Source organism: Acipenser ruthenus, chromosome 23, assembly GCF_902713425.1.
Source record: "Acipenser ruthenus chromosome 23, fAciRut3.2 maternal haplotype, whole genome shotgun sequence".
Lineage (NCBI taxonomy): Eukaryota > Metazoa > Chordata > Actinopteri > Acipenseriformes > Acipenseridae > Acipenser > Acipenser ruthenus.
Window position 1 is genome coordinate 10351413 of NC_081211.1, and position 26953 is coordinate 10378365.

At 35.4% G+C, this 26953-nt stretch overlaps 11 non-coding genes across 11 annotated transcripts; all 11 read right to left on the bottom strand.

Moving 5' to 3' along the window:
* Positions 1-477: 477 nt before the first annotated feature.
* Positions 478-549, bottom strand: trnac-gca (transfer RNA cysteine (anticodon GCA)). Its single transcript has one exon. It is a non-coding gene; the product is annotated as a tRNA-Cys (tRNA).
* Positions 550-3010: 2461 nt separating this feature from the next.
* On the bottom strand, positions 3011-3082 carry trnac-gca (transfer RNA cysteine (anticodon GCA)). Its single transcript has one exon. It is a non-coding gene; the product is annotated as a tRNA-Cys (tRNA).
* Positions 3083-5543: 2461 nt separating this feature from the next.
* Positions 5544-5615, bottom strand: trnac-gca (transfer RNA cysteine (anticodon GCA)). The gene has a single exon. It is a non-coding gene; the product is annotated as a tRNA-Cys (tRNA).
* Positions 5616-8089: 2474 nt separating this feature from the next.
* trnac-gca (transfer RNA cysteine (anticodon GCA)) lies at positions 8090-8161 on the bottom strand. Its single transcript has one exon. It is a non-coding gene; the product is annotated as a tRNA-Cys (tRNA).
* A 2481-nt stretch (positions 8162-10642) lies between these two features.
* Positions 10643-10714, bottom strand: trnac-gca (transfer RNA cysteine (anticodon GCA)). The gene has a single exon. It is a non-coding gene; the product is annotated as a tRNA-Cys (tRNA).
* Positions 10715-13188: 2474 nt separating this feature from the next.
* Positions 13189-13260, bottom strand: trnac-gca (transfer RNA cysteine (anticodon GCA)). The gene has a single exon. It is a non-coding gene; the product is annotated as a tRNA-Cys (tRNA).
* A 2481-nt stretch (positions 13261-15741) lies between these two features.
* trnac-gca (transfer RNA cysteine (anticodon GCA)) lies at positions 15742-15813 on the bottom strand. Its single transcript has one exon. It is a non-coding gene; the product is annotated as a tRNA-Cys (tRNA).
* A 2485-nt stretch (positions 15814-18298) lies between these two features.
* Positions 18299-18370, bottom strand: trnac-gca (transfer RNA cysteine (anticodon GCA)). Its single transcript has one exon. It is a non-coding gene; the product is annotated as a tRNA-Cys (tRNA).
* A 2450-nt stretch (positions 18371-20820) lies between these two features.
* trnac-gca (transfer RNA cysteine (anticodon GCA)) lies at positions 20821-20892 on the bottom strand. Its single transcript has one exon. It is a non-coding gene; the product is annotated as a tRNA-Cys (tRNA).
* Positions 20893-23342: 2450 nt separating this feature from the next.
* Positions 23343-23414, bottom strand: trnac-gca (transfer RNA cysteine (anticodon GCA)). The gene has a single exon. It is a non-coding gene; the product is annotated as a tRNA-Cys (tRNA).
* A 2478-nt stretch (positions 23415-25892) lies between these two features.
* Positions 25893-25964, bottom strand: trnac-gca (transfer RNA cysteine (anticodon GCA)). The gene has a single exon. It is a non-coding gene; the product is annotated as a tRNA-Cys (tRNA).
* Between the last annotated feature and the right edge of the window lie 989 nt (positions 25965-26953).

Genomic DNA, 26953 nt, shown 5'->3' on the forward strand with positions numbered 1-26953 from the left:
TGTATGCTACAGCCGGTAGATGGTGTCAAGTATTAAAAAAAAAATACTATTTGCAAAATAGTATTTACTAATTTCTATTGATAATATATTTCTGGCAACCTATTTTATGTTTGTATTTTAAATACATTTGGAGACCACTGTTGTCTTTTTAAATATTTTCCGTGACTATGTTGCCATCCTTGGCGTTCACTGTTAACCGAAAGGTTTGTGGTTTGAGCTCAAACAGGAACTCTTTTTTATATTAAACTGGCCAGCCAGATTGCCTTCCCAGGCGGCCTTCTCAAGAGAGGCCAAGCTTCTAATTTCTCCAGTTGTAAAGGGTGCGGTGGCCAAGTGGTACGGTGTTTGGTCCCGTAAATTGAGGATCACGTCTTCAAACCCTGTCTGTACCTTGTTGCTGTCTTTGAAACACTATTTTTTGCTTCTAGCTGAAATAAAAAATGTTAACGTGCATTTTGTATTTTAATTTAGAAAAAAAGGGGGCACTCGGTTTTGAACCGGGGACCTCTTGATCTGCAGTCAAATGCTCTACCACTGAGCTATACCCCCAACTCACTAGCCTATTCCAGCTATGCCCTTTTCTGCCAAGCACAACCAACGGTGCCGAGCTGCAGTTTCAGAAATGTAACCTATCAATGGCTAGTTATTTTTTACCTTGTGTCCCGCAGCAATATTTTTCAACAAAACATTCAAGAAGTATTGTATAAGGTCCGTCAAGTAATAGAATAACACGTTGTTATACATGTATCTCTTTGAAAACACTAAGCGAAATAGATAATAATCAGAAAATGCTTAACGTTTTTTATTTCAAGAAATTAAACTAAATACAAAATATAGTGTTGAAAAAAAGAGAGAAGCTTTATGGTTTCTGAAGTACGTTATAACGTTCCCCAAAATGTTCTGAAAACAAGGACACCAAGTCCAAGATGCCACTGTAACACATTTTTTAGTGCATTTTGTTTTTATTGGAAGAGAGTCAAATACAGCCAAAAAATGTCTGGTCATGGGGGGAGCATCCCACTGAAAAACACTCGGTCCTTCAAAGGGTTTAGCAAAGGTTGGTTTGCTTGAGCTCACCCTAGAAAAGTGGTTGTTACTTTATTTTTTAATATATTAAATTGAAAGCCACAGCTTGCCTTGTCAGACGTCTTTGACAGATTATTTAAGAAGCGCCATGCTTTGCATTCTTATGACAGTCATCATTTTCATGTTACGTATTCTTCATGGTAACAGTGAAGATGCTTTCCAAGTCAATTTCTATAAATATAAGGGGACACTCTGATATTCCTTTTTACATGTTATGTCCGAGATTGGTTAAATGTAATTTTTTATTAAATGTTTCCATTAAGATTCAACTCACAGCACAACAATTTGTTATCTTATGGTGCTGCTACAGTTGTATTGATTTAAAAACTACATACTATTAGCATGTGCCTTGTTTTATGGTTACTCCTTACTCAGCAATGCGACCATAGCTTCACTCTAATATGAACTCCATTGAATGTAAAACAAAGGCCCTGTCCACACTATGCCTTTAAACCGTATTAGTTGCGTTTAAGCCGGCTTAAAAGTGCTAAATACGGTTTGCGTCCACACTACGCAGCATTTAATACCGTACTCGAGACCACCTCAGGAGGTAGTCTCGAGTCCGGTTCTAATTAGATCGCATCAGGTAGTGCGGTTTATCAGAAGTGTGGACGCTGTAATACCAAACTACATGTTTTGTGTATCCTCCAATATCCCAAAATGCTTTGTGGTATGTTTGGCGAAATACTCAGAGCAGGCGCCCGAAGGAGTTGCTATCACTGTACACTCCGCACTAGGTATTCATTTTTATGCTTCAAAAAATCTTTCAGGACATCTCTGTTAAACTAGTGGGGAAAATCGTATTTTTCTTGAATCGTACTTGTACTTGCTAGAACCAAAGTCATTGTATTTATCTTGCTCTTAACCGTATTATTACTTGTACTGTGATCCTTGAAATGTATTTTTGTTTACGACTGTAAGTCGCCCAGGATAAGAGCGGCTGCTAAGAAATAAATAAATAAATAAATAAATAAATAATAATAATAATAATAATAATAATAATAATAATAAATAAATAAACAAAAACACAGCGTTAAATTAGGCGACTGCAAAAATAAAATGCGAGTTAAAAGTAGGATCGGGAATGAACAAATTACGTATTTTGTCAGCTCTGTTTGAAATAAAATTAAGAGGACCAGAATTAGGCTCAGGCAAGATATGAAGGAAAAAACAAAGATTGTTTTGTAATTAACAGCTTTTTCTGAGTTTAATTCTAAAACAGAATCAGCTCAATTTGTTTAAAGGGACTTCACCTGATTAAAAATAAAACCTGAAAACTTCAAGCCCTACTTGTGTGTGTGTTCGGATTTACTTTTTCCGCAATACTGGTAATATTTAATTTATGCAATATTTAATTTATGCAAACTGCAGTTACTGACAGGCTTGATAATTGAGGCAATACTGAATCTTTCAGTTAATTCTTATGAAAAAATAAATAAAAAATTGGTGTATGCTACAGCCGGTAGATGGTGTCAAGTATTAAAAAAAAAATACTATTTGCAAAATAGTATTTACTAATTTCTATTGATAATATATTTCTGGCAACCTATTTTATGTTTGTATTTTAAATACATTTGGAGACCACTGTTGTCTTTTTAAATATTTTCCGTGACTATGTTGCCATCCTTGGCGTTCACTGTTAACCGAAAGGTTTGTGGTTTGAGCTCAAACAGGAACTCTTTTTTATATTAAACTGGCCAGCCAGATTGCCTTCCCAGGCGGCCTTCTCAAGAGAGGCCAAGCTTCTAATTTCTCCAGTTGTAAAGGGTGCGGTGGCCAAGTGGTACGGTGTTTGGTCCCGTAAATTGAGGATCACGTCTTCAAACCCTGTCTGTACCTTGTTGCTGTCTTTGAAACACTATTTTTTGCTTCTAGCTGAAATAAAAAATGTTAACGTGCATTTTGTATTTTAATTTAGAAAAAAAGGGGGCACTCGGTTTTGAACCGGGGACCTCTTGATCTGCAGTCAAATGCTCTACCACTGAGCTATACCCCCAACTCACTAGCCTATTCCAGCTATGCCCTTTTCTGCCAAGCACAACCAACGGTGCCGAGCTGCAGTTTCAGAAATGTAACCTATCAATGGCTAGTTATTTTTTACCTTGTGTCCCGCAGCAATATTTTTCAACAAAACATTCAAGAAGTATTGTATAAGGTCCGTCAAGTAATAGAATAACACGTTGTTATACATGTATCTCTTTGAAAACACTAAGCGAAATAGATAATAATCAGAAAATGCTTAACGTTTTTTATTTCAAGAAATTAAACTAAATACAAAATATAGTGTTGAAAAAAAGAGAGAAGCTTTATGGTTTCTGAAGTACGTTATAACGTTCCCCAAAATGTTCTGAAAACAAGGACACCAAGTCCAAGATGCCACTGTAACACATTTTTTAGTGCATTTTGTTTTTATTGGAAGAGAGTCAAATACAGCCAAAAAATGTCTGGTCATGGGGGGAGCATCCCACTGAAAAACACTCGGTCCTTCAAAGGGTTTAGCAAAGGTTGGTTTGCTTGAGCTCACCCTAGAAAAGTGGTTGTTACTTTATTTTTTAATATATTAAATTGAAAGCCACAGCTTGCCTTGTCAGACGTCTTTGACAGATTATTTAAGAAGCGCCATGCTTTGCATTCTTATGACAGTCATCATTTTCATGTTACGTATTCTTCATGGTAACAGTGAAGATGCTTTCCAAGTCAATTTCTATAAATATAAGGGGACACTCTGATATTCCTTTTTACATGTTATGTCCGAGATTGGTTAAATGTAATTTTTTATTAAATGTTTCCATTAAGATTCAACTCACAGCACAACAATTTGTTATCTTATGGTGCTGCTACAGTTGTATTGATTTAAAAACTACATACTATTAGCATGTGCCTTGTTTTATGGTTACTCCTTACTCAGCAATGCGACCATAGCTTCACTCTAATATGAACTCCATTGAATGTAAAACAAAGGCCCTGTCCACACTATGCCTTTAAACCGTATTAGTTGCGTTTAAGCCGGCTTAAAAGTGCTAAATACGGTTTGCGTCCACACTACGCAGCATTTAATACCGTACTCGAGACCACCTCAGGAGGTAGTCTCGAGTCCGGTTCTAATTAGATCGCATCAGGTAGTGCGGTTTATCAGAAGTGTGGACGCTGTAATACCAAACTACATGTTTTGTGTATCCTCCAATATCCCAAAATGCTTTGTGGTATGTTTGGCGAAATACTCAGAGCAGGCGCCCGAAGGAGTTGCTATCACTGTACACTCCGCACTAGGTATTCATTTTTATGCTTCAAAAAATCTTTCAGGACATCTCTGTTAAACTAGTGGGGAAAATCGTATTTTTCTTGAATCGTACTTGTACTTGCTAGAACCAAAGTCATTGTATTTATCTTGCTCTTAACCGTATTATTACTTGTACTGTGATCCTTGAAATGTATTTTTGTTTACGACTGTAAGTCGCCCAGGATAAGAGCGGCTGCTAAGAAATAAATAAATAAATAAATAAATAAATAATAATAATAATAATAATAATAATAATAATAATAAATAAATAAACAAAAACACAGCGTTAAATTAGGCGACTGCAAAAATAAAATGCGAGTTAAAAGTAGGATCGGGAATGAACAAATTACGTATTTTGTCAGCTCTGTTTGAAATAAAATTAAGAGGACCAGAATTAGGCTCAGGCAAGATATGAAGGTAAAAACAAAGATTGTTTTGTAATTAACAGCTTTTTCTGAGTTTAATTATAAAACAGAATCAGCTCAATTTGTTTAAAGGGACTTCACCTGATTAAAAATAAAACCTGAAAACTTCAAGCCCTACTTGTGTGTGTGTTCGGATTTACTTTTTCCGCAATACTGGTAATATTTAATTTATGCAATATTTAATTTATGCAAACTGCAGTTACTGACAGGCTTGATAATTGAGGCAATACTGAATCTTTCAGTTAATTCTTATGAAAAAATAAATAAAAAATTGGTGTATGCTACAGCCGGTAGATGGTGTCAAGTATTAAAAAAAAAATACTATTTGCAAAATAGTATTTACTAATTTCTATTGATAATATATTTCTGGCAACCTATTTTATGTTTGTATTTTAAATACATTTGGAGACCACTGTTGTCTTTTTAAATATTTTCCGTGACTATGTTGCCATCCTTGGCGTTCACTGTTAACCGAAAGGTTTGTGGTTTGAGCTCAAACAGGAACTCTTTTTTATATTAAACTGGCCAGCCAGATTGCCTTCCCAGGCGGCCTTCTCAAGAGAGGCCAAGCTTCTAATTTCTCCAGTTGTAAAGGGTGCGGTGGCCAAGTGGTAAGGTGTTTGGTCCCGTAAATTGAGGATCACGTCTTCAAACCCTGTCTGTACCTTGTTGCTGTCTTTGAAACACTATTTTTTGCTTCTAGCTGAAATAAAAAATGTTAACGTGCATTTTGTATTTTAATTTAGAAAAAAAGGGGGCACTCGGATTTGAACCGGGGACCTCTTGATCTGCAGTCAAATGCTCTACCACTGAACTATACCCCCGACTCACTAGCCTATTCCAGCTATGCCCTTTTCTGCCAAGCACAACCAACGGTGCCGAGCTGCAGTTTCAGAAATGCAACCTATCAATGGCTAGTTATTTTTTACCTTGTGTCCCGCAGCAATATTTTTCAACAAAACATTCAAGAAGTATTGTATAAGGTCCGTCAAGTAATAGAATAACACGTTGTTGTACATGTATCTCTTTGAAAACACTAAGCGAAATAGATAATAATCAGAAAATGCTTAACGTTTTTTATTTCAAGAAATTAAACTAAATACAAAATATAGTGTTGAAAAAAAGAGAGAAGCTTTATGGTTTCTGAAGTACGTTATAACGTTCCCCAAAATGTTCTGAAAACAAGGACACCAAGTCCAAGATGCCACTGTAACACATTTTTTAGTGCATTTTGTTTTTATTGGAAGAGAGTCAAATACAGCCAAAAAATGTCTGGTCATGGGGGGAGCATCCCACTGAAAAACACTCGGTCCTTCAAAGGGTTTAGCAAAGGTTGGTTTGCTTGAGCTCACCCTAGAAAAGTGGTTGTTACTTTATTTTTTAATATATTAAATTGAAAGCCACAGCTTGCCTTGTCAGACGTCTTTGACAGATTATTTAAGAAGCGCCATGCTTTGCATTCTTATGACAGTCATCATTTTCATGTTACGTATTCTTCATGGTAACAGTGAAGATGCTTTCCAAGTCAATTTCTATAAATATAAGGGGACACTCTGATATTCCTTTTTACATGTTATGTCCGAGATTGGTTAAATGTAATTTTTTATTAAATGTTTCCATTAAGATTCAACTCACAGCACAACAATTTGTTATCTTATGGTGCTGCTACAGTTGTATTGATTTAAAAACTACATACTATTAGCATGTGCCTTGTTTTATGGTTACTCCTTACTCAGCAATGCGACCATAGCTTCACTCTAATATGAACTCCATTGAATGTAAAACAAAGGCCCTGTCCACACTATGCCTTTAAACCGTATTAGTTGCGTTTAAGCCGGCTTAAAAGTGCTAAATACGGTTTGCGTCCACACTACGCAGCATTTAATACCGTACTCGAGACCACCTCAGGAGGTAGTCTCGAGTCCGGTTCTAATTAGAACGCATCAGGTAGTGCGGTTTATCAGAAGTGTGGACGCTGTAATACCAAACTACATGTTTTGTGTATCCTCCAATATCCCAAAATGCTTTGTGGTATGTTTGGCGAAATACTCAGAGCAGGCGCCTGAAGGAGTTGCTATCACTGTACACTCCGCACTAGGTATTCATTTTTATGCTTCAAAAAATCTTTCAGGACATCTCTGTTAAACTAGTGGGGAAAATCGTATTTTTCTTGAATCGTACTTGTACTTGCTAGAACCAAAGTCATTGTATTTATCTTGCTCTTAACCGTATTATTACTTGTACTGTGATCCTTGAAATGTATTTTTGTTTACGACTGTAAGTCGCCCAGGATAAGGGCGGCTGCTAAGAAATAAATAAATAAATAAATAAATAATTAATAAATAATAATAATAATAATAATAATAATAATAATAATAATAATAAATAAATAAAGAAAAACACAGCGTTAACTTAGGCGACTGCAAAAATGAAATGCGAGTTAAAAGTAGGATCGGGAATGAACAAATTACGTATTTTGTCAGCTCTGTTTGAAATAAAATTAAGAGGACCAGAATTAGGCTCAGGCAAGATATGAAGGTAAAAACAAAGACTGTTTTGTAATTAACAGCTTTTTCTGAGTTTAATTATAAAACAGAATCAGCTCAATTTGTTTAAAGGGACTTCACCTGATTAAAAATAAAACCTGAAAACTTCAAGCCCTACTTGTGTGTGTATTCGGATTTACTTTTTCCGCAATACTGGTAATATTTAATTTATGCAATATTTAATTTATGCAAACTGCAGTTACTGACAGGCTTGATAATTGAGGCAATACTGAATCTTTCAGTTAATTCTTATGAAAAAATAAATAAAAAATTGGTGTATGCTACAGCCGGTAGATGGTGTCAAGTATTAAAAAAAAAATACTATTTGCAAAATAGTATTTACTAATTTCTATTGATAATATATTTCTGGCAACCTATTTTATGTTTGTATTTTAAATACATTTGGAGACCACTGTTGTCTTTTTAAATATTTTCCGTGACTATGTTGCCATCCTTGGCGTTCACTGTTAACCGAAAGGTTTGTGGTTTGAGCTCAAACAGGAACTCTTTTTTATATTAAACTGGCCAGCCAGATTGCCTTCCCAGGCGGCCTTCTCAAGAGAGGCCAAGCTTCTAATTTCTCCAGTTGTAAAGGGTGCGGTGGCCAAGTGGTAAGGTGTTTGGTCCCGTAAATTGAGGATCACGTCTTCAAACCCTGTCTGTACCTTGTTGCTGTCTTTGAAACACTATTTTTTGCTTCTAGCTGAAATAAAAAATGTTAACGTGCATTTTGTATTTTAATTTAGAAAAAAAGGGGGCACTCGGATTTGAACCGGGGACCTCTTGATCTGCAGTCAAATGCTCTACCACTGAGCTATACCCCCAACTCACTAGCCTATTCCAGCTATGCCCTTTTCTGCCAAGCACAACCAACGGTGCCGAGCTGCAGTTTCAGAAATGCAACCTATCAATGGCTAGTTATTTTTTACCTTGTGTCCCGCAGCAATATTTTTCAACAAAACATTCAAGAAGTATTGTATAAGGTCCGTCAAGTAATAGAATAACACGTTGTTATACATGTATCTCTTTGAAAACACTAAGCGAAATAGATAATAATCAGAAAATGCTTAACGTTTTTTATTTCAAGAAATTAAACTAAATACAAAATATAGTGTTGAAAAAAAGAGAGAAGCTTTATGGTTTCTGAAGTACGTTATAACGTTCCCCAAAATGTTCTGAAAACAAGGACACCAAGTCCAAGATGCCACTGTAACACATTTTTTAGTGCATTTTGTTTTTATTGGAAGAGAGTCAAATACAGCCAAAAAATGTCTGGTCATGGGGGGAGCATCCCACTGAAAAACACTCGGTCCTTCAAAGGGTTTAGCAAAGGTTGGTTTGCTTGAGCTCACCCTAGAAAAGTGGTTGTTACTTTATTTTTTAATATATTAAATTGAAAGCCACAGCTTGCCTTGTCAGACGTCTTTGACAGATTATTTAAGAAGCGCCATGCTTTGCATTCTTATGACAGTCATCATTTTCATGTTACGTATTCTTCATGGTAACAGTGAAGATGCTTTCCAAGTCAATTTCTATAAATATAAGGGGACACTCTGATATTCCTTTTTACATGTTATGTCCGAGATTGGTTAAATGTAATTTTTTATTAAATGTTTCCATTAAGATTCAACTCACAGCACAACAATTTGTTATCTTATGGTGCTGCTACAGTTGTATTGATTTAAAAACTACATACTATTAGCATGTGCCTTGTTTTATGGTTACTCCTTACTCAGCAATGCGACCATAGCTTCACTCTAATATGAACTCCATTGAATGTAAAACAAAGGCCCTGTCCACACTATGCCTTTAAACCGTATTAGTTGCATTTAAGCCACTTAAAAGTGCTAAATACGGTTTGCGTCCACACTACGCAGCATTTAATATCGTACTCGAGACCACCTCAGGAGGTAGTCTAGAGTCCGGTTCTAATTAGATCGCATCAGGTAGTGCGGTTTATCAGAAGTGTGGACGCTGTAATACCAAACTACATGTTTTGTGTATCCTCCAATATCCCAAAATGCTTTGTGGTATGTTTGGCGAAATACTCAGAGCAGGCGCCTGAAGGAGTTGCTATCACTGTACACTCCGCACTAGGTATTCATTTTTATGCTTCAAAAAATCTTTCAGGACATCTCTGTTAAACTAGTGGGGAAAATCGTTTTTTTCTTGAATCGTACTTGTACTTGCTAGAACCAAAGTCATTGTATTTATCTTGCTCTTAAACGTATTATTACTTGTACTGTGATCCTTGAAATGTATTTTTGTTTACGACTGTAAGTCGCCCAGGATAAGGGCGGCTGCTAAGAAATAAATAAATAAATAAATAAATAAATAAATAATTAATTAATAATAATAATAATAATAATAATAATAATAATAATAATAATAAATAAATAAACAAAAACACAGCGTTAAATTAGGCGACTGCAAAAATGAAATACGAGTTAAAAGTAGGATCGGGAATGAACAAATTACGTATTTTGTCAGCTCTGTTTGAAATAAAATTAGGTGGACCAGAATTAGGCTCAGGCAAGATATGAAGGTAAAAACAAAGATTGTTTTGTAATTAACAGCTTTTTCTGAGTTTAATTCTAAAACAGAATCAGCTCAATTTGTTTAAAGGGACTTCACCTGATTAAAAATAAAACCTGAAAACTTCAAGCCCTACTTGTGTGTGTGTTCGGATTTACTTTTTCCGCAATACTGGTAATATTTAATTTATGCAATATTTAATTTATGCAAACTGCAGTTACTGACAGGCTTGATAATTGAGGCAATACTGAATCTTTCAGTTAATTCTTATGAAAAAATAAATAAAAAATTGGTGTATGCTACAGCCGGTAGATGGTGTCAAGTATTAAAAAAAAAATACTATTTGCAAAATAGTATTTACTAATTTCTATTGATTATATATTTCTGGCAACCTATTTTATGTTTGTATTTTAAATACATCTGGAGACCACTGTTGTCTTTTTAAATATTTTCCGTGACTATGTTGCCATCCTTGGCGTTCACTGTTAACCGAAAGGTTTGTGGTTTGAGCTCAAACAGGAACTCTTTTTTATATTAAACTGGCCAGCCAGATTGCCTTCCCAGGCGGCCTTCTCAAGAGAGGCCAAGCTTCTAATTTCTCCAGTTGTAAAGGGTGCGGTGGCCAAGTGGTAAGGTGTTTGGTCCCGTAAATTGAGGATCACGTCTTCAAACCCTGTCTGTACCTTGTTGCTGTCTTTGAAACACTATTTTTTGCTTCTAGCTGAAATAAAAAATGTTAACGTGCATTTTGTATTTTAATTTAGAAAAAAAGGGGGCACTCGGATTTGAACCGGGGACCTCTTGATCTGCAGTCAAATGTTCTACCACTGAGCTATACCCCCAACTCACTAGCCTATTCCAGCTATGCCCTTTTCTGCCAAGCACAACCAACGGTGCCGAGCTGCAGTTTCAGAAATGCAACCTATCAATGGCTAGTTATTTTTTACCTTGTGTCCCGCAGCAATATTTTTCAACAAAACCTTCAAGAAGTATTGTATAAGGTCCGTCAAGTAATAGAATAACACGTTGTTATACATGTATCTCTTTGAAAACACTAAGCGAAATAGATAATAATCAGAAAATGCTTAACGTTTTTTATTTCAAGAAATTCAACTAAATACAAAATATAGTGTTGAAAAAAAGAGAGAAGCTTTATGGTTTCTGAAGTACGTTATAACGTTCCCCAAAATGTTCTGAAAACAAGGACACCAAGTCCAAGATGCCACTGTAACACATTTTTTAGTGCATTTTGTTTTTATTGGAAGAGAGTCAAATACAGCCAAAAAATGTCTGGTCATGGGGGGAGCATCCCACTGAAAAACACTCGGTCCTTCAAAGGGTTTAGCAAAGGTTGGTTTGCTTGAGCTCACCCTAGAAAAGTGGTTGTTACTTTATTTTTTAATATATTAAATTGAAAGCCACAGCTTGCCTTGTCAGACGTCTTTGACAGATTATTTAAGAAGCGCCATGCTTTGCATTCTTATGACAGTCATCATTTTCATGTTACGTATTCTTCATGGTAACAGTGAAGATGCTTTCCAAGTCAATTTCTATAAATATAAGGGGACACTCTGATATTCCTTTTTACATGTTATGTCCGAGATTGGTTAAATGTAATTTTTTATTAAATGTTTCCATTAAGATTCAACTCACAGCACAACAATTTGTTATCTTATGGTGCTGCTACAGTTGTATTGATTTAAAAACTACATACTATTAGCATGTGCCTTGTTTTATGGTTACTCCTTACTCAGCAATGCGACCATAGCTTCACTCTAATATGAACTCCATTGAATGTAAAACAAAGGCCCTGTCCACACTATGCCTTTAAACCGTATTAGTTGCGTTTAAGCCGGCTTAAAAGTGCTAAATACGGTTTGCGTCCACACTACGCAGCATTTAATACCGTACTCGAGACCACCTCAGGAGGTAGTCTCGAGTCCGGTTCTAATTAGAACGCATCAGGTAGTGCGGTTTATCAGAAGTGTGGACGCTGTAATACCAAACTACATGTTTTGTGTATCCTCCAATATCCCAAAATGCTTTGTGGTATGTTTGGCGAAATACTCAGAGCAGGCGCCTGAAGGAGTTGCTATCACTGTACACTCCGCACTAGGTATTCATTTTTATGCTTCAAAAAATCTTTCAGGACATCTCTGTTAAACTAGTGGGGAAAATCGTATTTTTCTTGAATCGTACTTGTACTTGCTAGAACCAAAGTCATTGTATTTATCTTGCTCTTAACCGTATTATTACTTGTACTGTGATCCTTGAAATGTATTTTTGTTTACGACTGTAAGTCGCCCAGGATAAGGGCGGCTGCTAAGAAATAAATAAATAAATAAATAAATAATTAATAAATAATAATAATAATAATAATAATAATAATAATAATAATAATAAATAAATAAAGAAAAACACAGCGTTAACTTAGGCGACTGCAAAAATGAAATGCGAGTTAAAAGTAGGATCGGGAATGAACAAATTACGTATTTTGTCAGCTCTGTTTGAAATAAAATTAAGAGGACCAGAATTAGGCTCAGGCAAGATATGAAGGTAAAAACAAAGACTGTTTTGTAATTAACAGCTTTTTCTGAGTTTAATTATAAAACAGAATCAGCTCAATTTGTTTAAAGGGACTTCACCTGATTAAAAATAAAACCTGAAAACTTCAAGCCCTACTTGTGTGTGTATTCGGATTTACTTTTTCCGCAATACTGGTAATATTTAATTTATGCAATATTTAATTTATGCAAACTGCAGTTACTGACAGGCTTGATAATTGAGGCAATACTGAATCTTTCAGTTAATTCTTATGAAAAAATAAATAAAAAATTGGTGTATGCTACAGCCGGTAGATGGTGTCAAGTATTAAAAAAAAAATACTATTTGCAAAATAGTATTTACTAATTTCTATTGATAATATATTTCTGGCAACCTATTTTATGTTTGTATTTTAAATACATTTGGAGACCACTGTTGTCTTTTTAAATATTTTCCGTGACTATGTTGCCATCCTTGGCGTTCACTGTTAACCGAAAGGTTTGTGGTTTGAGCTCAAACAGGAACTCTTTTTTATATTAAACTGGCCAGCCAGATTGCCTTCCCAGGCGGCCTTCTCAAGAGAGGCCAAGCTTCTAATTTCTCCAGTTGTAAAGGGTGCGGTGGCCAAGTGGTAAGGTGTTTGGTCCCGTAAATTGAGGATCACGTCTTCAAACCCTGTCTGTACCTTGTTGCTGTCTTTGAAACACTATTTTTTGCTTCTAGCTGAAATAAAAAATGTTAACGTGCATTTTGTATTTTAATTTAGAAAAAAAGGGGGCACTCGGATTTGAACCGGGGACCTCTTGATCTGCAGTCAAATGCTCTACCACTGAGCTATACCCCCAACTCACTAGCCTATTCCAGCTATGCCCTTTTCTGCCAAGCACAACCAACGGTGCCGAGCTGCAGTTTCAGAAATGCAACCTATCAATGGCTAGTTATTTTTTACCTTGTGTCCCGCAGCAATATTTTTCAACAAAACATTCAAGAAGTATTGTATAAGGTCCGTCAAGTAATAGAATAACACGTTGTTATACATGTATCTCTTTGAAAACACTAAGCGAAATAGATAATAATCAGAAAATGCTTAACGTTTTTTATTTCAAGAAATTAAACTAAATACAAAATATAGTGTTGAAAAAAAGAGAGAAGCTTTATGGTTTCTGAAGTACGTTATAACGTTCCCCAAAATGTTCTGAAAACAAGGACACCAAGTCCAAGATGCCACTGTAACACATTTTTTAGTGCATTTTGTTTTTATTGGAAGAGAGTCAAATACAGCCAAAAAATGTCTGGTCATGGGGGGAGCATCCCACTGAAAAACACTCGGTCCTTCAAAGGGTTTAGCAAAGGTTGGTTTGCTTGAGCTCACCCTAGAAAAGTGGTTGTTACTTTATTTTTTAATATATTAAATTGAAAGCCACAGCTTGCCTTGTCAGACGTCTTTGACAGATTATTTAAGAAGCGCCATGCTTTGCATTCTTATGACAGTCATCATTTTCATGTTACGTATTCTTCATGGTAACAGTGAAGATGCTTTCCAAGTCAATTTCTATAAATATAAGGGGACACTCTGATATTCCTTTTTACATGTTATGTCCGAGATTGGTTAAATGTAATTTTTTATTAAATGTTTCCATTAAGATTCAACTCACAGCACAACAATTTGTTATCTTATGGTGCTGCTACAGTTGTATTGATTTAAAAACTACATACTATTAGCATGTGCCTTGTTTTATGGTTACTCCTTACTCAGCAATGCGACCATAGCTTCACTCTAATATGAACTCCATTGAATGTAAAACAAAGGCCCTGTCCACACTATGCCTTTAAACCGTATTAGTTGCATTTAAGCCACTTAAAAGTGCTAAATACGGTTTGCGTCCACACTACGCAGCATTTAATATCGTACTCGAGACCACCTCAGGAGGTAGTCTAGAGTCCGGTTCTAATTAGATCGCATCAGGTAGTGCGGTTTATCAGAAGTGTGGACGCTGTAATACCAAACTACATGTTTTGTGTATCCTCCAATATCCCAAAATGCTTTGTGGTATGTTTGGCGAAATACTCAGAGCAGGCGCCTGAAGGAGTTGCTATCACTGTACACTCCGCACTAGGTATTCATTTTTATGCTTCAAAAAATCTTTCAGGACATCTCTGTTAAACTAGTGGGGAAAATCGTTTTTTTCTTGAATCGTACTTGTACTTGCTAGAACCAAAGTCATTGTATTTATCTTGCTCTTAAACGTATTATTACTTGTACTGTGATCCTTGAAATGTATTTTTGTTTACGACTGTAAGTCGCCCAGGATAAGGGCGGCTGCTAAGAAATAAATAAATAAATAAATAAATAAATAAATAATTAATTAATAATAATAATAATAATAATAATAATAATAATAATAATAATAAATAAATAAACAAAAACACAGCGTTAAATTAGGCGACTGCAAAAATGAAATACGAGTTAAAAGTAGGATCGGGAATGAACAAATTACGTATTTTGTCAGCTCTGTTTGAAATAAAATTAGGTGGACCAGAATTAGGCTCAGGCAAGATATGAAGGTAAAAACAAAGATTGTTTTGTAATTAACAGCTTTTTCTGAGTTTAATTCTAAAACAGAATCAGCTCAATTTGTTTAAAGGGACTTCACCTGATTAAAAATAAAACCTGAAAACTTCAAGCCCTACTTGTGTGTGTGTTCGGATTTACTTTTTCCGCAATACTGGTAATATTTAATTTATGCAATATTTAATTTATGCAAACTGCAGTTACTGACAGGCTTGATAATTGAGGCAATACTGAATCTTTCAGTTAATTCTTATGAAAAAATAAATAAAAAATTGGTGTATGCTACAGCCGGTAGATGGTGTCAAGTATTAAAAAAAAAATACTATTTGCAAAATAGTATTTACTAATTTCTATTGATTATATATTTCTGGCAACCTATTTTATGTTTGTATTTTAAATACATCTGGAGACCACTGTTGTCTTTTTAAATATTTTCCGTGACTATGTTGCCATCCTTGGCGTTCACTGTTAACCGAAAGGTTTGTGGTTTGAGCTCAAACAGGAACTCTTTTTTATATTAAACTGGCCAGCCAGATTGCCTTCCCAGGCGGCCTTCTCAAGAGAGGCCAAGCTTCTAATTTCTCCAGTTGTAAAGGGTGCGGTGGCCAAGTGGTAAGGTGTTTGGTCCCGTAAATTGAGGATCACGTCTTCAAACCCTGTCTGTACCTTGTTGCTGTCTTTGAAACACTATTTTTTGCTTCTAGCTGAAATAAAAAATGTTAACGTGCATTTTGTATTTTAATTTAGAAAAAAAGGGGGCACTCGGATTTGAACCGGGGACCTCTTGATCTGCAGTCAAATGTTCTACCACTGAGCTATACCCCCAACTCACTAGCCTATTCCAGCTATGCCCTTTTCTGCCAAGCACAACCAACGGTGCCGAGCTGCAGTTTCAGAAATGCAACCTATCAATGGCTAGTTATTTTTTACCTTGTGTCCCGCAGCAATATTTTTCAACAAAACCTTCAAGAAGTATTGTATAAGGTCCGTCAAGTAATAGAATAACACGTTGTTATACATGTATCTCTTTGAAAACACTAAGCGAAATAGATAATAATCAGAAAATGCTTAACGTTTTTTATTTCAAGAAATTCAACTAAATACAAAATATAGTGTTGAAAAAAAGAGAGAAGCTTTATGGTTTCTGAAGTACGTTATAACGTTCCCCAAAATGTTCTGAAAACAAGGACACCAAGTCCAAGATGCCACTGTAACACATTTTTTAGTGCATTTTGTTTTTATTGGAAGAGAGTCAAATACAGCCAAAAAATGTCTGGTCATGGGGGGAGCATCCCACTGAAAAACACTCGGTCCTTCAAAGGGTTTAGCAAAGGTTGGTTTGCTTGAGCTCACCCTAGAAAAGTGGTTGTTACTTTATTTTTTAATATATTAAATTGAAAGCCACAGCTTGCCTTGTCAGACGTCTTTGACAGATTATTTAAGAAGCGCCATGCTTTGCATTCTTATGACAGTCATCATTTTCATGTTACGTATTCTTCATGGTAACAGTGAAGATGCTTTCCAAGTCAATTTCTATAAATATAAGGGGACACTCTGATATTCCTTTTTACATGTTATGTCCGAGATTGGTTAAATGTAATTTTTTATTAAATGTTTCCATTAAGATTCAACTCACAGCACAACAATTTGTTATCTTATGGTGCTGCTACAGTTGTATTGATTTAAAAACTACATACTATTAGCATGTGCCTTGTTTTATGGTTACTCCTTACTCAGCAATGCGACCATAGCTTCACTCTAATATGAACTCCATTGAATGTAAAACAAAGGCCCTGTCCACACTACGCCTTTAAACCGTATTAGTTGCGTTTAAGCCGGCTTAAAAGTGCTAAATACGGTTTGCGTCCACACTACGCAGCATTTAATATCGTACTCGAGACCACCTCAGGAGGTAGTCTCGAGTCCGGTTCTAATTAGATCACATCAGGTAGTGCGGTTTATCAGAAGTGTGGACGCTGTAATACCAAACTACATGTTTTGTGTATCCTCCAATATCCCAAAATGCTTTGTGGTATGTTTGGCAAAATACACAGAGCAGGCGCCCGAAGGAGTTGCTATCACTGTACACTCCGCACTAGGTATTCATTTTTATGCTTCAAAAAATCTTTCAGGACATCTCTGTTAAACTAGTGGGGAAAATCGTATTTTTCTTGAATCGTACTTGTACTTGCTAGAACCAAAGTCATTGTATTTATCTTGCTCTTAACCGTATTATTACTTGTACTGTGATCCTTGAAATGTATTTTTGTTTACGACTGTAAGTCGCCCAGGATAAGGGTGGCTGCTAAGAAATAAATAAATAAATAAATAAATAAATAAATAAATAAATAAATAATAATAATAATAATAATAATAATAATAATAATAATAATAATAATAAATAAACAAAAACACAGCGTTAAATTAGGCGACTGCAAAAATGAAATGCGAGTTAAAAGTAGGATCGGGAATGAACAAATTATTTATTTTGTCAGCTCTGTTTGAAATAAAATTAAGAGGACCAGAATTAGGCTCAGGCAAGATATGAAGGTAAAAACAAAGATTGTTTTGTAATTAACAGCTTTTTCTGAGTTTAATTATAAAACAGAATCAGCTCAATTTGTTTAAAGGGACTTCACCTGATTAAAAATAAAACCTGAAAACTTCAAGCCCTACTTGTGTGTGTGTTCGGATTTACTTTTTCCGCAATACTGGTAATATTTAATTTATGCAATATTTAATTTATGCAAACTGCAGTTACTGACAGGCTTGATAATTGAGGCAATACTGAATCTTTCAGTTAATTCTTATGAAAAAATAAATAAAAAATTGGTGTATGCTACAGCCGGTAGATGGTGTCAAGTATTAAAAAAAAAATACTATTTGCAAAATAGTATTTACTAATTTCTATTGATAATATATTTCTGGCAACCTATTTTATGTTTGTATTTTAAATACATCTGGAGACCACTGTTGTCTTTTTAAATATTTTCCGTGACTATGTTGCCATCCTTGGTGTTCACTGTTAACCGAAAGGTTTGTGGTTTGAGCTCAAACAGGAACTCTTTTTTATATTAAACTGGCCAGCCAGATTGCCTTCCCAGGCGGCCTTCTCAAGAGAGGCCAAGCTTCTAATTTCTCCAGTTGTAAAGGGTGCGGTGGCCAAGTGGTAAGGTGTTTGGTCCCGTAAATTGAGGATCACGTCTTCAAACCCTGTCTGTACCTTGTTGCTGTCTTTGAAACGCTATTTTTTGCTTCTAGCTGAAATAAAAAATGTTAACGTGCATTTTGTATTTTAATTTAGAAAAAAAGGGGGCACTCGGATTTGAACCGGGGACCTCTTGATCTGCAGTCAAATGCTCTACCACTGAGCTATACCCCCAACTCACTAGCCTATTCCAGCTATGCCCTTTTCTGCCAAGCACAACCAACGGTGCCGAGCTGCAGTTTCAGAAATGCAACCTATCAATGGCTAGTTATTTTTTACCTTGTGTCCCGCAGCAATATTTTTCAACAAAACATTCAAGAAGTATTGTATAAGGTCCGTCAAGTAATAGAATAACACGTTGTTATACATGTATCTCTTTGAAAACACTAAGCGAAATAGATAATAATCAGAAAATGCTTAACGTTTTTTATTTCAAGAAATTAAACTAAATACAAAATATAGTGTTGAAAAAAAGAGAGAAGCTTTATGGTTTCTGAAGTACGTTATAACGTTCCGCAAAATGTTCTGAAAACAAGGACACCAAGTCCAAGATGCCACTGTAACACATTTTTTAGTGCATTTTGTTTTTATTGGAAGAGAGTCAAATACAGCCAAAAAATGTCTGGTCATGGGGGGAGCATCCCACTGAAAAACACTCGGTCCTTCAAAGGGTTTAGCAAAGGTTGGTTTGCTTGAGCTCACCCTAGAAAAGTGGTTGTTACTTTATTTTTTAATATATTAAATTGAAAGCCACAGCTTGCCTTGTCAGACGTCTTTGACAGATTATTTAAGAAGCGCCATGCTTTGCATTCTTATGACAGTCATCATTTTCATGTTACGTATTCTTCATGGTAACAGTGAAGATGCTTTCCAAGTCAATTTCTATAAATATAAGGGGACACTCTGATATTCCTTTTTACATGTTATGTCCGAGATTGGTTAAATGTAATTTTTTATTAAATGTTTCCATTAAGATTCAACTCACAGCACAACAATTTGTTATCTTATGGTGCTGCTACAGTTGTATTGATTTAAAAACTACATACTATTAGCATGTGCCTTGTTTTATGGTTACTCCTTACTCAGCAATGTGACCATAGCTTCACTCTAATATGAACTCCATTGAATGTAAAACAAAGGCCCTGTCCACACTATGCCTTTAAACCGCATTAGTTGCGTTTAAGCCGGCTTAAAAGTGCTAAATACGGTTTGCGTCCACACTACGCAGCATTTAATATCGTACTCGAGACCACCTCAGGAGGTAGTCTCGAGTCCGGTTCTAATTAGATCGCATCAGGTAGTGCGGTTTATCAGAAGTGTGGACGCTGTAATACCAAACTACATGTTTTGTGTATCCTCCAATATCCCAAAATGCTTTGTGGTATGTTTGGCGAAATACTCAGAGCAGGTGCCCGAAGGAGTTGCTATCACTGTACACTCCGCACTAGGTATTCATTTTTATGCTTCAAAAAATCTTTCAGGACATCTCTGTTAAACTAGTGGGGAAAATCGTATTTTTCTTGAATCGTACTTGTACTTGCTAGAACCAAAGTCATTGTATTTATCTTGCTCTTAACCGTATTATTACTTGTACTGTGATCCTTGAAATGTATTTTTGTTTACGACTGTAAGTCGCCCAGGATAAGAGCGGCTGCTAAGAAATAAATAAATAAATAAATAAATAAATAAATAATAATAATAATAATAATAAATAAATAAACAAAAACACAGCGTTAAATTAGGCGACTGCAAAAATGAAATGCGAGTTAAAAGTAGGATCGGGAATGAACAAATTACGTATTTTGTCAGCTCTGTTTGAAATAAAATTAAGAGGACCAGAATTAGGCTCAGGCAAGATATGAAGGTAAAAACAAAGATTGTTTTGTAATTAACAGCTTTTTCTGAGTTTAATTATAAAACAGAATCAGCTCAATTTGTTTAAAGGGACTTCACCTGATTAAAAATAAAACCTGAAAACTTCAAGCCCTACTTGTGTGTGTGTTCGGATTTACTTTTTCCGCAATACTGGTAATATTTAATTTATGCAATATTTAATTTATGCAAACTGCAGTTACTGACAGGCTTGATAATTGAGGCAATACTGAATCTTTCAGTTAATTCTTATGAAAAAATAAATAAAAAATTGGTGTATGCTACAGCCGGTAGATGGTGTCAAGTATTAAAAAAAAAATACTATTTGCAAAATAGAATTTACTAATTTCTATTGATAATATATTTCTGGCAACCTATTTTATGTTTGTATTTTAAATACATCTGGAGACCACTGTTGTCTTTTTAAATATTTTCCGTGACTATGTTGCCATCCTTGGCGTTCACTGTTAACCGAAAGGTTTGTGGTTTGAGCTCCAACAGGAACTCTTTTTTATATTAAACTGGCCAGCCAGATTGCCTTCCCAGGCGGCCTTCTCAAGAGAGGCCAAGCTTCTAATTTCTCCAGTTGTAAAGGGTGCGGTGGCCAAGTGGTAAGGTGTTTGGTCCCGTAAATTGAGGATCACGTCTTCAAACCCTGTCTGTACCTTGTTGCTGTCTTTGAAACACTATTTTTTGCTTCTAGCTGAAATAAAAAATGTTAACGTGCATTTTGTATTTTAATTTAGAAAAAAAGGGGGCACTCGGATTTGAACCGGGGACCTCTTGATCTGCAGTCAAAAGCTCTACCACTGAGCTATACCCCCAACTCACTAGCCTATTCCAGCTATGCCCTTTTCTGCCAAGCACAACCAACGGTGCCGAGCTGCAGTTTCAGAAATGCAACCTATCAATGGCTAGTTATTTTTTACCTTGTGTCCCGCAGCAATATTTTTCAACAAAACATTCAAGAAGTATTGTATAAGGTCCGTCAAGTAATAAAATAACACATTGTTATACATGTATCTCTTTGAAAACACTAAGCGAAATAGATAATAATCAGAAAATGCTTAACGTTTTTTATTTCAAGAAATTAAACTAAATACAAAATATAGTGTTGAAAAAAAGAGAGAAGCTTTATGGTTTCTGAAGTACGTTATAACGTTCCCCAAAATGTTCTGAAAACAAGGACACCAAGTCCAAGATGCCACTGTAACACATTTTTTAGTGCATTTTGTTTTTATTGGAAGAGAGTCAAATACAGCCAAAAAATGTCTGGTCATGGGGGGAGCATCCCACTGAAAAACACTCGGTCCTTCAAAGGGTTTAGCAAAGGTTGGTTTGCTTGAGCTCACCCTAGAAAAGTGGTTGTTACTTTATTTTTTAATATATTAAATTAAAAGCCACAGCTTGCCTTGTCAGACGTCTTTGACAGATTATTTAAGAAGCGCCATGCTTTGCATTCTTATGACAGTCATCATTTTCATGTTACGTATTCTTCATGGTAACAGTGAAGATGCTTTCCAAGTCAATTTCTATAAATATAAGGGGACACTCTGATATTCCTTTTTACATGTTATGTCCGAGATTGGTTAAATGTAATTTTTTATTAAATGTTTCCATTAAGATTCAACTCACAGCACAACAATTTGTTATCTTATGGTGCTGCTACAGTTGTATTGATTTAAAAACTACATACTATTAGCATGTGCCTTGTTTTATGGTTACTCCTTACTCAGCAATGCGACCATAGCTTCACTCTAATATGAACTCCATTGAATGTAAAACAAAGGCCCTGTCCACACTATGCCTTTAAACCGCATTAGTTGCGTTTAAGCCGGCTTAAAAGTGCTAAATACGGTTTGCGTCCACACTACGCAGCATTTAATATCGTACTCGAGACCACCTCAGGAGGTAGTCTCGAGTCCGGTTCTAATTAGATCGCATCAGGTAGTGCGGTTTATCAGAAGTGTGGACGCTGTAATACCAAACTACATGTTTTGTGTATCCTCCAATATCCCAAAATGCTTTGTGGTATGTTTGGCGAAATACTCAGAGCAGGTGCCCGAAGGAGTTGCTATCACTGTACACTCCGCACAAGGTATTCATTTTTATGCTTCAAAAAATCTTTCAGGACATCTCTGTTAAACTAGTGGGGAAAATCGTATTTTTCTTGAATCGTACTTGTACTTGCTAGAACCAAAGTCATTGTATTTATCTTGCTCTTAACCGTATTATTACTTGTACTGTGATCCTTGAAATGTATTTTTGTTTACGACTGTAAGTCGCCCAGGATAAGAGCGGCTGCTAAGAAATAAATAAATAAATAAATAAATAAATAAATAATAATAATAATAATAATAAATAAATAAACAAAAACACAGCGTTAAATTAGGCGACTGCAAAAATGAAATGCGAGTTAAAAGTAGGATCGGGAATGAACAAATTACGTATTTTGTCAGCTCTGTTTGAAATAAAATTAAGAGGACCAGAATTAGGCTCAGGCAAGATATGAAGGTAAAAACAAAGATTGTTTTGTAATTAACAGCTTTTTCTGAGTTTAATTATAAAACAGAATCAGCTCAATTTGTTTAAAGGGACTTCACCTGATTAAAAATAAAACCTGAAAACTTCAAGCCCTACTTGTGTGTGTGTTCGGATTTACTTTTTCCGCAATACTGGTAATATTTAATTTATGCAATATTTAATTTATGCAAACTGCAGTTACTGACAGGCTTGATAATTGAGGCAATACTGAATCTTTCAGTTAATTCTTATGAAAAAATAAATAAAAAATTGGTGTATGCTACAGCCGGTAGATGGTGTCAAGTATTAAAAAAAAAATACTATTTGCAAAATAGAATTTACTAATTTCTATTGATAATATATTTCTGGCAACCTATTTTATGTTTGTATTTTAAATACATCTGGAGACCACTGTTGTCTTTTTAAATATTTTCCGTGACTATGTTGCCATCCTTGGCGTTCACTGTTAACCGAAAGGTTTGTGGTTTGAGCTCCAACAGGAACTCTTTTTTATATTAAACTGGCCAGCCAGATTGCCTTCCCAGGCGGCCTTCTCAAGAGAGGCCAAGCTTCTAATTTCTCCAGTTGTAAAGGGTGCGGTGGCCAAGTGGTAAGGTGTTTGGTCCCGTAAATTGAGGATCACGTCTTCAAACCCTGTCTGTACCTTGTTGCTGTCTTTGAAACACTATTTTTTGCTTCTAGCTGAAATAAAAAATGTTAACGTGCATTTTGTATTTTAATTTAGAAAAAAAGGGGGCACTCGGATTTGAACCGGGGACCTCTTGATCTGCAGTCAAAAGCTCTACCACTGAGCTATACCCCCAACTCACTAGCCTATTCCAGCTATGCCCTTTTCTGCCAAGCACAACCAACGGTGCCGAGCTGCAGTTTCAGAAATGCAACCTATCAATGGCTAGTTATTTTTTACCTTGTGTCCCGCAGCAATATTTTTCAACAAAACATTCAAGAAGTATTGTATAAGGTCCGTCAAGTAATAAAATAACACATTGTTATACATGTATCTCTTTGAAAACACTAAGCGAAATAGATAATAATCAGAAAATGCTTAACGTTTTTTATTTCAAGAAATTAAACTAAATACAAAATATAGTGTTGAAAAAAAGAGAGAAGCTTTATGGTTTCTGAAGTACGTTATAACGTTCCCCAAAATGTTCTGAAAACAAGGACACCAAGTCCAAGATGCCACTGTAACACATTTTTTAGTGCATTTTGTTTTTATTGGAAGAGAGTCAAATACAGCCAAAAAATGTCTGGTCATGGGGGGAGCATCCCACTGAAAAACACTCGGTCCTTCAAAGGGTTTAGCAAAGGTTGGTTTGCTTGAGCTCACCCTAGAAAAGTGGTTGTTACTTTATTTTTTAATATATTAAATTAAAAGCCACAGCTTGCCTTGTCAGACGTCTTTGACAGATTATTTAAGAAGCGCCATGCTTTGCATTCTTATGACAGTCATCATTTTCATGTTACGTATTCTTCATGGTAACAGTGAAGATGCTTTCCAAGTCAATTTCTATAAATATAAGGGGACACTCTGATATTCCTTTTTACATGTTATGTCCGAGATTGGTTAAATGTAATTTTTTATTAAATGTTTCCATTAAGATTCAACTCACAGCACAACAATTTGTTATCTTATGGTGCTGCTACAGTTGTATTGATTTAAAAACTACATACTATTAGCATGTGCCTTGTTTTATGGTTACTCCTTACTCAGCAATGCGACCATAGCTTCACTCTAATATGAACTCCATTGAATGTAAAACAAAGGCCCTGTCCACACTATGCCTTTAAACCGTATTAGTTGCGTTTAAGCCGGCTTAAAAGTGCTAAATACGGTTTGCGTCCACACTACGCAGCATTTAATATCGTACTCGAGACCACCTCAGGAGGTAGTCTCGAGTCCGGTTCTAATTAGATCGCATCAGGTAGTGCGGTTTATCAGAAGTGTGGACGCTGTAATACCAAACTACATGTTTTGTGTATCCTCCAATATCCCAAAATGCTTTGTGGTATGTTTGGCGAAATACTCAGAGCAGGTGCCCGAAGGAGTTGCTATCACTGTACACTCCGCACTAGGTATTCATTTTTATGCTTCAAAAAATCTTTCAGGACATCTCTGTTAAACTAGTGGGGAAAATCGTATTTTTCTTGAATCGTACTTGTACTTGCTAGAACCAAAGTCATTGTATTTATCTTGCTCTTAACCGTATTATTACTTGTACTGTGATCCTTGAAATGTATTTTTGTTTACGACTGTAAGTCACCCAGGATAAGAGCGGCTGCTAAGAAAGAAATAAATAAATAAATAAATAAATAAATAAATAAATAAATAATAATAATAATAATAATAATAATAATAATAAATAAATAAATAAACAAAAACACAGCGTTAAATTAGGCGACTGCAAAAATGAAATGCGAGTTAAAAGTAGGATCGGGAATGAACAAATTACGTATTTTGTCAGCTCTGTTTGAAATAAAATTAAGAGGACCAGAATTAGGCTCAGGCAAGATATGAAGGTAAAAACAAAGATTGTTTTGTAATTAACAGCTTTTTCTGAGTTTAATTATAAAACAGAATCAGCTCAATTTGTTTAAAGGGACTTCACCTGATTAAAAATAAAACCTGAAAACTTCAAGCCCTACTTGTGTGTGTGTTCGGATTTACTTTTTCCGCAATACTGGTAATATTTAATTTATGCAATATTTAATTTATGCAAACTGCAGTTACTGACAGGCTTGATAATTGAGGCAATACTGAATCTTTCAGTTAATTCTTATGAAAAAATAAATAAAAAATTGGTGTATGCTACAGCCGGTAGATGGTGTCAAGTATTAAAAAAAAAATACTATTTGCAAAATAGTATTTACTAATTTCTATTGATAATATATTTCTGGCAACCTATTTTATGTTTGTATTTTAAATACATTTGGAGACCACTGTTGTCTTTTTAAATATTTTCCGTGACTATGTTGCCATCCTTGGCGTTCACTGTTAACCGAAAGGTTTGTGGTTTGAGCTCAAACAGGAACTCTTTTTTATATTAAACTGGCCAGCCAGATTGCCTTCCCAGGCGGCCTTCTCAAGAGAGGCCAAGCTTCTAATTTCTCCAGTTGTAAAGGGTGCGGTGGCCAAGTGGTAAGGTGTTTGGTCCCGTAAATTGAGGATCACGTCTTCAAACCCTGTCTGTACCTTGTTGCTGTCTTTGAAACACTATTTTTTGCTTCTAGCTGAAATAAAAAATGTTAACGTGCATTTTGTATTTTAATTTAGAAAAAAAGGGGGCACTCGGATTTGAACCGGGGACCTCTTGATCTGCAGTCAAATGCTCTACCACTGAGCTATACCCCCAACTCACTAGCCTATTCCAGCTATGCCCTTTTCTGCCAAGCACAACCAACGGTGCCGAGCTGCAGTTTCAGAAATGCAACCTATCAATGGCTAGTTATTTTTTACCTTGTGTCCCGCAGCAATATTTTTCAACAAAACATTCAAGAAGTATTGTATAAGGTCCGTCAAGTAATAGAATAACACGTTGTTATACATGTATCTCTTTGAAAACACTAAGCGAAATAGATAATAATCAGAAAATGCTTAACGTTTTTTATTTCAAGAAATTAAACTAAATACAAAATATAGTGTTGAAAAAAAGAGAGAAGCTTTATGGTTTCTGAAGTACGTTATAACGTTCCCCAAAATGTTCTGAAAACAAGGACACCAAGTCCAAGATGCCACTGTAACACATTTTTTAGTGCATTTTGTTTTTATTGGAAGAGAGTCAAATACAGCCAAAAAATGTCTGGTCATGGGGGGAGCATCCCACTGAAAAACACTCGGTCCTTCAAAGGGTTTAGCAAAGGTTGGTTTCCCTGAGCTCACCCTAGAAAAGTGGTTGTTACTTTATTTTTTAATATATTAAATTGAAAGCCACAGCTTGCCTTGTCAGACGTCTTTGACAGATTATTTAAGAAGCGCCATGCTTTGCATTCTTATGACAGTCATCATTTTCATGTTACGTATTCTTCATGGTAACAGTGAAGATGCTTTCCAAGTCAATTTCTATAAATATAAGGGGACACTCTGATATTCCTTTTTACATGTTATGTCCGAGATTGGTTAAATGTAATTTTTTATTAAATGTTTCCATTAAGATTCAACTCACAGCACAACAATTTGTTATCTTATGGTGCTGCTACAGTTGTATTGATTTAAAAACTACATACTATTAGCATGTGCCTTGTTTTATGGTTACTCCTTACTCAGCAATGCGACCATAGCTTCACTCTAATATGAACTCCATTGAATGTAAAACAAAGGCCCTGTCCACACTATGCCTTTAA